The 9,880-nt window shown below is 40.0% G+C and overlaps 1 long non-coding RNA gene across 1 annotated transcript in view; it reads left to right on the forward strand.

Moving 5' to 3' along the window:
• Nucleotides 1-321: 321 nt before the first annotated feature.
• Nucleotides 322-9,880, forward strand: part of LOC120878606 — a 12,262-nt gene continuing 2,703 nt past the window's right edge. The window contains exons 1-2 of the long non-coding RNA XR_005724599.1: nt 322-333; nt 6,255-6,258. This is a non-coding gene — a long non-coding RNA (uncharacterized LOC120878606). The remainder of the gene's footprint in view (nt 334-6,254; nt 6,259-9,880) is intronic.

Raw genomic sequence — 9,880 nt, forward strand, 5'->3', positions numbered from 1 at the left:
AGGCCATTTTGAGTAAAGGTAAATAGTGGAAAAGAAAGATGAAAGAACAGTTTGAGTTCAAACTAGAGCATCTTGTATGTGTGGCTGAACTTCATTCAGTAACCCATGGGAAGCCACTGAAGGTTTCTGAGCTGGTAAGAAGTCATGACCACTGTCCACTCTAGGGCAGCAGTGGACAGTTTATAAAATTGGAAGCAAATCACAGGAAATTGAATCCAGGAGTAAGTATGAAGAATCTGATATATTAGAGGGATTACAAAGGAGTTAGTAGCTTCAGGAGACCCTCAGATGGAATTTATAGAACCTGACAGGTGATCAGAGGAGGACCAGATGGTAACCCTTAAATTTTACAAACAAGTTACAGAATAATAAGGCAGAGGAACAGATATGCTAACTAGCAGAAAAGGTAAGGTAAGGTCATTTTAGAATATGTTTATCTTGAGATGCAAGTGACCACCTAAGAGGAAATGTCCAACTGTTTAAGTTTGGTACTAGAGATAGCTTTAGAACTCAGGGCTAGAGATGCAGTGAGGGGATATGATATCATACATAACTCAGGGAAGAACCCACACAAAAAACAGGGATAAGAACAGTGCCTTGGAGGAAGCTTACCTAAATATGTGCAAGGCACTGTAAAAAAATACTTGATATACTTTATCTTACATAGGGAGCTTCCCAGGTGGCGCTAGTGGTAAAGAATTTACCTGTCAGTGCAGGGGATGTAAGAGACCTGGGTTCGAGCCATGGGTCAGGAAGATCCCCCAGAGGAGGAAATGGCAACCCACTCCAGTATTCTTGCCTGGAAAATTCCATGGACAGAGGAACCTCTCAGGCTCCTCTGTGTTGCAAAGAGTCCTTGCAACCAAGGTGAAGTGATTATGCTCATGTGAGAGATAAGGAGAAGTTCAGAGTGATTATCTCACTAGACCAAAGTCATACATTTGATAGTGCTGCCTCCAAGGTTTAGTGAAGGAGATCCAACCAGTCCATCCTAAAGGAGATCAGTCCTGGGTGTTCATTGGAGGGACTGATGCTGAAGCTGAAACTCCAATATTTTGGCCACCTCATGCAAAGAGTTGACTCATTGGAAAAGACCATGATGCTGGAAGGGATTGAGGGCAGGAGGAGAAGGGGCTGACAAAGGATGAGATGACTGGATGGCATCACCAACTTGATGGACATGAGTTTGAGTGAACTCTTGGAGTTGGTGATGGACAGGGAGGCCTGGTGTGCTATGATTTACAGGGTTGCAAAGAGTTGGACACCACTGAGAGACTGAACTGAACAGCCTAATTCCACTACATCACACTGTTGTTCAGTTGCTAGTTCAGTTCATTTGCTCAGTCATGTGCGACTCTTTGTGACCCCATGAACTGCAGCACACCAGGCCTCCCTGTCCATCACCAACTACCGAGTCTACCCAAACCCATGTCCATTGAGTTGGTGATGCCATCCAACCATCTCATCCTCTGTCGTCCCCTTCTCCTCCTGCCCTCAATCTTTCCCAGCATCAGGGTCTTTTCAAATAAGTCAGCTCTTCACATCAAGTGGCCAAAGTATTGGAGTTTCAGCTTTCAGTCACTAAGTCATGTATGACTCTTTACGACCCCATGGGCTGCAGCATGCCAGGCCTCCCTATCCCTCACTGTCTCCCAGAATTTGTCCAGTCTGTTATCTTCTTCTCCTGCCTTCAACCTTTCCCAGCATCAGGGTCTTTTCCAATGAGTTGGCTCTTCGCATTGGGTGGCCACAGTATTGGAGCTTCAGCTTCAGCATCAGTCCTTCCAGTGAGTATTCAGGGTTGATTTACTTGCTGTCCAAGAGACTCTCGAGTCTTCTCCAGCACCACAGTTCGAAAGCATCAATTCTTCAGTGCTCTGCCTTCTTTATGGTCCAGCTCTCACATCTGTACATAATTACCAGATCACACTGCAGAGCTGTCAAAGAGGCGTGGAGGAAAACCATAATTAATTGTCATGAAAACAAGGGAAGAGAAGACTAAATGTCTTAATGAACTGTGGTGTGACCGTGGGAGTAGAAAAGATGGGGGTGAGGAGGTGAAATATTTTCCGTGGTTCCCAGTAGTTCCAGCTTTTGTTGGTAATTTGTGTTAAGACCACATAGATGCCAGTGTTAGGTACACTGAGAGAGGCTATTTAAGGACTAGCTAGAGGTTAAGTTCTGTCTACAGACATACATTTTCACTTGCTCAAGTAAGCACTTACCCCAGAAGCACCAGCTGACCTTCTAACATTTTTTTAGCAGGAGAAACTATTTTTTCCATTTAGAATATAGAAAAATCCCAGATAAAGTCAGAGTTATTCAAGTTGAAGGAGAGGAAGTCCCTTCTTCTTTCTCCCCTCTACCCTTAATCCAGTTCAGAATAGGGTTCTGAAACCTCCTTGCTCTACATAATAGCTTTTGGAAAAAAAACCTGCTTTACATTAAATTTTGGTGGGGCAGGGAGTGATAAAGGGAAATGACAGGTATTGCCTTTTATTGTAGGTGAGAAAAGCTAGAAAACTGAGGGGAGTGTCATTTGTTTGTGCTGTGCTGTGCTTAGTTGCTTCAGTCGTGACCGACTCTGCGACGCCATGGACCGTAGCCTGCCAGGCTCCTCTGGCCATGGGATTCTCCAGGCAAGAGTACTGGAGTGGGTTGCCATTTCCTCCTTCAAGGGATCTTCCCAACCCAGGGATCGAACCCAAGTCTCTTATGTCTCCTGCACTGGCAGGTGGGTTCTTTACCACTAACACTACCTGGGAAGCCCAAGTACAGATAATTTAGGAATCCAGCTTAGAATAGTATAGGGGTGTCCAAGCTCCCCAATAGTCAGCACTCTTTCTATTATCTCACTCTTGCTCCCAATTTTAAAACAAATAAAATTTGTTGAAAAAAGAACATAGCATTTAGTTTCTAAGATTCCATTGAACAGATACTTGTTAACTACATGTATGTGTAAAATAGTCAAGACCAGCTTAGTAAAACACTGACTCACGTTTATAGACTGAAAGAAAGGGAAAATAAATTATCCCAAAGCCCCAGTGTTACACTACCTAATAAGGAACTTTCTCTGCAAGACAGCAAAATTACAAGTGCCAGGAGATTATGTGGACTCCCAACATTTGTTCAGACCCAAATTAAAACTCTAGGCAGAAAAGAGTGGGTTCTGTAGTACACAGTTGCTTTACAAAGCCTGTCTTATAGGCTGAGCAGATAACTCCTGGGGAAGACCATGATTTTAAAAGTAAAAGCAGTGGCTAAGAAACTTTTCTGTTTTGCAGGATTTTTTCTGTTCCATTGTGTTTGAAGTTTTGTTTGATATTCATCCTATATTCTTTTTGCTTTAAATCACTTGAAACCAAATCCAAGTTAATTGGAAGGTTATGAGGGATCCATGAACCACCTTTGGAAGAAGCAGGTTGCAGACAAGGGTTTTGAAGCTCTCTTCATTTTCCCTATTTAAAGGAAACAATTTTAAAATACACACACAAACACGTGCACAGAATTTGACAAGTTCCCAGAAGCCAGGAATCAGACATAGGAAACTGAAGGAGATATAGCCATCTAAGTGGCCTCATAGACTAGTAGGTATTTCAAACTCTTCCTTCCCCAACCACAGGTTTAAAGTTGCTAAGTTTAGAAAATCTTTGTTTTCGTAAAGTGTTTTCCTGTCAGAATTTATGGTTGAAATAAGGGAGGTGTAAGGCAAGGACTGCCACTAAGAAGAGAGGTGTAGTGTGGAGTTCTGGCAGTTTTCAGTTCTGTGCCTTTTAAAAGCATTTCAGGGTAAGACTTGCTTTTGATTTTTTTTTTTTTTTTTTTTAGTATAGGTGCAGTTGCTCAGTCGTGTCCAGCTCTTTGTGACCCCATGGACTGACTATAGCTTACCAGACTTCTCCGTCCATGGGATTTTCCAGGGAAGAGTACCAGAGTGGGTTGCCATTTCCTTCTCCAGGGGATCTTCCCAACCCAGGGATCAAACCTGAGTCTCCCGCATTGCGGGTAGATGCTTTACCCTCTGAGCCACCAGGGCAGCCCTTAGTATAGGTGCTTCTGTTGAGTTTTTTAAAAAAGAAGAAAGAATTAAGCAGAAAACTTCTTTAACCTTTTCTGAGATTCATGGGGGTGGGGATTGAGACAGAGCAACACTGATTTCTGGGGTAACTCTGGGGATTTGTGCATCGGCTATAATAGCTAACACAGAGAAACCTTAATGGAGTAGACTGGAAGCATCCATGGTTTTACACAACTGTTTTGAGGAAATGTGGCTCTTCTTTTAGTCCAGGGATGATGGGCACATCTCTTCTATGTGAGAGTCCTTCCCTCAAATTCTCATAAGCATTCAAGTCAACCCAGGCTTTGTTCCTTCGTTGGTAAAGAGCTCTCTTCTCTGGAAGACAGATTTGCTTTTTGAAAGTAATGACTGTGTGCATGCTGTCTGTGATATTCTGGTACTGAGTCATTGGCTATGTTTGCATCACAAATATGCCCTTGCTAGACTACACTGTGTTTTAGTTTATGCAGTTTTCAGACTATGCTAATTATAAAGACTTTCTCTAATACTTTGCAGTTTGTAAATTTGCTAGTTTTTATACACAAATGTGGGGAGGGTACAGGATGCTGGCAGTTCAGAATCACAGCTGTGGCTTGGGGGAACTTGAAGTTGGTTTGCAGTGTGATGCCAGTTGGAACTCTAATCTAATAGATTGGTAGATCAGTACTCCACCCTCCACCCCATTTCTATGTTAGGCAGTTCATTTCAAAGTCTAGGCAACATGGAAGTTATCAGTTCAAGGTGGGACCTTTCATTTCTACCATTAGACTCTCATGTCTAAATGAAAGAACTTTTGTTTCTATAACTGTCTTATAAAGGCTGGTATTATTATTTCTTGACTTTTCCTTGATGACTTATTTATGACTCTGTTTTTCAATCTTCTTTTTAAAATGTTTTGATTTCTCCCTCCCAAATTTTTACTAATTGTAAAGGGAAAGATAGTAAGTTTGCAGTGAGAAGTTCTGGCAGACACCAGCTTAGCTAAGCATTCCAGGTTCACATCACTAGGAGTGCATGTGACAGCATGTACCCCCTGATATGACACAATGAGAAGGGCACACCAAACTCAAGTTCTATAAGAGAGCTGGCCAGTACCCTTCAACACTGTCAAGATCATGAAAAACAAGGAAAGAATGAAGAACACTCACAGGTTGAACGAGGCATACATGTAAATGTAGCATGGGATCCTGGATTAGGTCCTGGAACAACAACATGACAACATTAGTGGGAAGAATTGGAAATAAATAAATATTTTCTATACTTTGGTTAATAGTATTATACCAAGGTTAATTTCTTAGTTTGTTCATTGTTTTATGGTTATATAAGATATTAACATAAGAAGGTGGGTGGAGAGTGTATGGAAATCCTCTATATACTATTTTTGCAGCTCTTTTGTAAGTTTAAAGTTATTGCAAAATAAAAATTTTAACGTAATAACCTGAATTGGGCCTACTCTTTTAATAAGTGTTATTTAGAAAATGACTTTCCTGAGTAAGAGGGGAAGAGAATTTCCTACCTGATATGTTCACTCTCCTGGAGAGGGAAATGGCAGCCCACTGCAGTGTTCTTGCCCAGAGAATCCCATGAACAGAGAAGCCTGGCAGCTGCAGTCCACGGGGTCACAGGAGTCGGACACGACTGAGTGACTCAGCCACCACCGCCAGGTTCACTTTAATTTTTCAGTTATTATCATATATTGAATAGATATGAAGTTTATAACAAATTGTAAGTTCTAAAGAATAACACCATGAGCACGAGTGTAGCTTGAAGTTCTCAGTATGCTTTTTCCATCCCACTTCCCCTCCCTTTTCCTACCTCTGTCCTGAATTTTGTATTTTTTATTCCCTTGTTTTTCTTTAGAGATTTACCTTGAACGTATTTATCCCTGATGATATAGTTTTTCATGATCTTTATGTAAGTGGAATAATACTTTATGTATTCTTTCGCAGTTTGTTTTTTCCCTAAATATTATATTCCTGAAATTTAACAATATTAATATGTATAACTTAGCTCACTTGTTTTCACTACTATGTAGCCTTCCATTTTATGAACATACCACAAGTTACTTCTCTCTTCTACCGTTATAGCCATTTGGTTGGTTTCCAGTTTTGCTGTTGAGAGCAATGATAACAGCACACGTCCTTGTATGTGATGTATTATGACAGTTTCCCTTGGGTATATTCATAAGATGGACTAGCTGGGTTATAGGGTAAATGCTCCATCAGCTTTATTGGATAAGGCCAAATTGTTTTCCAAAGTAGTTGTCCAATTTTTAATATCAGCAACAGTGTGTAAGTGTTCCAGTAGTTCCACTTTCTCTCAGACACAGTATTATTAGACTTAAATTTTTTTCACCAACCTGATCAGTCAGTTCAGTTCAGTTGCTCAGTCATGTCCAACTCTTTGTGACTCCATGAATCGCAGCACACCAGGCCTCCCTGTCCATCACCAACTCCTGGAGTACACTCAAACTCACGTCCACCGAGTCAGTGATGCCATCCAGCATCTCATCCTCTGTCATCCCCTTCTCCTCCTGCCCCCAATCCCTCCCAGCATCTGAGTCTTTTCCAACGAGTCAACTCTTCGCATGAGGTGGCCAAAGTACTGGAGTTTCAGCTTTAGCATCATTCCTTCCAACGAATACCCAGGGCTGTAGGCATGTATATTAAAATGTTAAAATATTGACATTTATTGATTGACTACTTTTTTTACTGTGGGAGACATTGTCAAATGTTATTTAATCCTCTCACAGCTCTTCTTCTTAGCCCTCTAATGGAAACTAATGTTGTATTTAGTTTGTCATGCATAATTACCCCTAAACCTCTCTCTGACAAATTTATTCCTTATCAAGTTTTTCCTCCATCTTATATCTGCTTAATTTATTTTCTGTTTTTTTTTAAATAGTCTCATTGTAGGAGAAATTTGAGACATGAAGTGGTTAATAACTTGTCTCAAGTCACATTGTTATTTTTTATTTTTCAAGAAAATGTTCTTTATTACTAATGCAGTAAAGACCTCAAACATGTTGTTGATTAGTAGCAGACTTTGATATGAAACCCAGTTCTCTGGCTCCTAATCCTTTTTTTTTTTTTTTGCTCCATCTCTTCCCTTTTTCCTCCCACACTGCATTTCTTCTTCCCTTCCCTCACATTCTTCCACTCCTCCTCTGAATTTAACAGCTTAAATGTACTTTCCAGCTGGCTGCTATGTTATGTGATGTGCATGCAGAGAGCATCAGAGGATTGGGTGAATGCCTGGTTCTAGCTAAATACTCATTAGTCAGGTCCCTGGCTGGCTGTTAAATGTCATAACCATTTCACATTCTGAGCTGTACTGCCTGTGTGCATTTAGCCAAGCTACCCTCTCAAAGCTGCTGATGGCCCTGTGGGATTTGAACCTACTGTGGGGGTTCCTGAGATCTCTCAGGGTGCCTCAAGAGTGGTGATGCTAGAATAGCTACTGTTGGTTAGGAGCACACAGATTCTGCTGGCAGAAGAAACAGACCTTAGGTTGGGGTACAAAACTTGCAGCACATGTGAATTTTTTTGGCATACACAATATTTCATTTTACTTTTTAAAAATTTTGGATACTTTTATAGAAAGCATGCACTGATCAATTTGTCACAATAACCAGCACTTCATTTCTCATTTTACATCCAACTATTATTAACTCACTGGCGCCTAAAGTTAGTCCTAAATTTTGGAATTATCTGTTCCACTCGACATAAAATATTTGTATCTATATTAGATGAAAATCCATAAGTTAACTGCTGCCCGCTGGAGTTATAGAATACTCCAGTCAATAAAAAACTAATCAAAGGTATGGACCCAGAACTTCACTGAAAGATCACCCAATAATTTCTTTTTCCTCTTTCTAAGTTTCAGCTAATCTTTCTGACAGATTATAGTTATCAGCTTAGATTTGGTTGCTAGAAAGTGGAACTTATTTCCCAAGTTTTAAAACTATAACTTTATGATAAGGATGTTTGAAATGAATTCTAAAATTTAGCATATGTATTTTTAGAGGTAGATTTATTTTGGATTTTAGAGGTCAAATTCCAAGTTTCTTAAGTATATGTTTAAATCAAATAGTATCGGCAATGAGAATTTCTCATTCTAAATGTTTTTATTTCCTTACAGAAGTTCCGGGGAATAATAACTGAAACTACCCTGCGATGTCTGTATCTGAAAAGGAAAGTGAGGACAGACAAAATGGAGGTAGGGGAACTCTTAGGTCTGTACATCATTATTGCCTCTAAAAAGTGCATACATGCTTGCACATGTGTGTGCACTCACATATAGGACAAATTATAAATAGACTGCCAACCTACCAAACTACCAGTTGAGCTAACTGACCAGGAAAGGAAATATACTTTGCAGAAGTAAATCCTTTGTAGTTAAAATGAGAGGCTCCACCATTGTGCCTTTTGAAAATTTTATTTTAAGTAGTTACAATTGCTCATCTTTTGTACTTTTATTGGAAGTTGAACAGGAAAACATGTGTTCCTTTTCCTCTCCCCATTGTTCACAACTGCCTCTTGCTAAAAGAGAAGCAGTCAATGTGGAATATCAGTTGCTGAAGCAGATAAGGTCAGCTTTTGTAGACTTTTTACAGACAGGGCTAGTGAATCTGGCTATGGTGTGAGAAGGGATTTCTGTACCACTTTCATGCTTTCCTGTGGTGAATATAAGTACTAAAAGGAGCTGGGGTTATCACAGCCAAGGCATCTTTAAGGATAAACCAGCCTGACATGAAAAAAAAAAAATCTTTTCCTGACATAAAATTTTGAGAAAGCAAACCAGCCTGTAGTTCTAATTTTAGTCTTCCTATTGAGGAATGGAGAAGGTACAGAGAATGAAATTAGGTCACTGATTTAAGGTACACTACACCTTCTTTACTTTCTGTTATTACGCAGTTGTCTGATTTCTAGAAGTAGCCCCTGACAAGGACAGAGGCCCTAGTTCCAGGAAGAGGAAGTCAGGCAACTCCCAACAGAGGGAAAAAGAAGCGAATCTGCTTGTACTTTCACAACTGCTGAAAGAGAGAGGGCTGAGGAAAACAGGCTAACTGACCAATTTCTCCTGCATCTTCTTACGAACAGAAAACATGGAGGACAGTGTAAATCAATAAAATCAGAACATACCCTCACACCAGTACACAATAAACTTAAAGCGGCTTGAAGACTTAAAAATATGACACCATAAAACTCCCAGAAGAGAACATATTAAAAACATTCTGATATAAACTGTAACAATGTTACAACAATGCCTTTGGTCAGTCTCCCAAGGCAATAGAAATAAAAGCAAAAATAAATTGTACCTTATCAAACCTACAAGCTTTTGTGCAGCAAAGGAAACCATAGGCAAAATGAAAAAACAACCTATGGATTGGGAGAAAATATTTGCAAACGATGTGACCAAGGACTTAATTTCTAAGCAGCTCATACAATTCAATAACAGCAACAGAAAAGCCAAACAACCCAATCAAAAAATGAACAGAATACCTAGACATTTCTCCAAAAAAGAAATGCAAATAGCCAGTAGGCACATAAAAAAGGTGCTCAACATTGCTAATTATTAAAATGCAAATCAAGTTACAATGAAGTACCCGCCTGACACTTGTCAGAATGGCCATCAGAACACGCACCCCTTATGTTTTCAGCAGCACTGTTTGCAATAGCCAAGACATGGAAACAACCTAAATGTTCACAGGCAGATGAATGGATAAAGAAGATGTGGTGTGTGTGTGTATTTAGCTCCTTTTATCTCAGCTCCTACACACACACACACACACACACACACACACACACACACACACACACA

Source organism: Oryx dammah, unplaced genomic scaffold, assembly GCF_014754425.2.
Source record: "Oryx dammah isolate SB20612 unplaced genomic scaffold, SCBI_Odam_1.1 HiC_scaffold_1, whole genome shotgun sequence".
NCBI lineage: Eukaryota > Metazoa > Chordata > Mammalia > Artiodactyla > Bovidae > Oryx > Oryx dammah.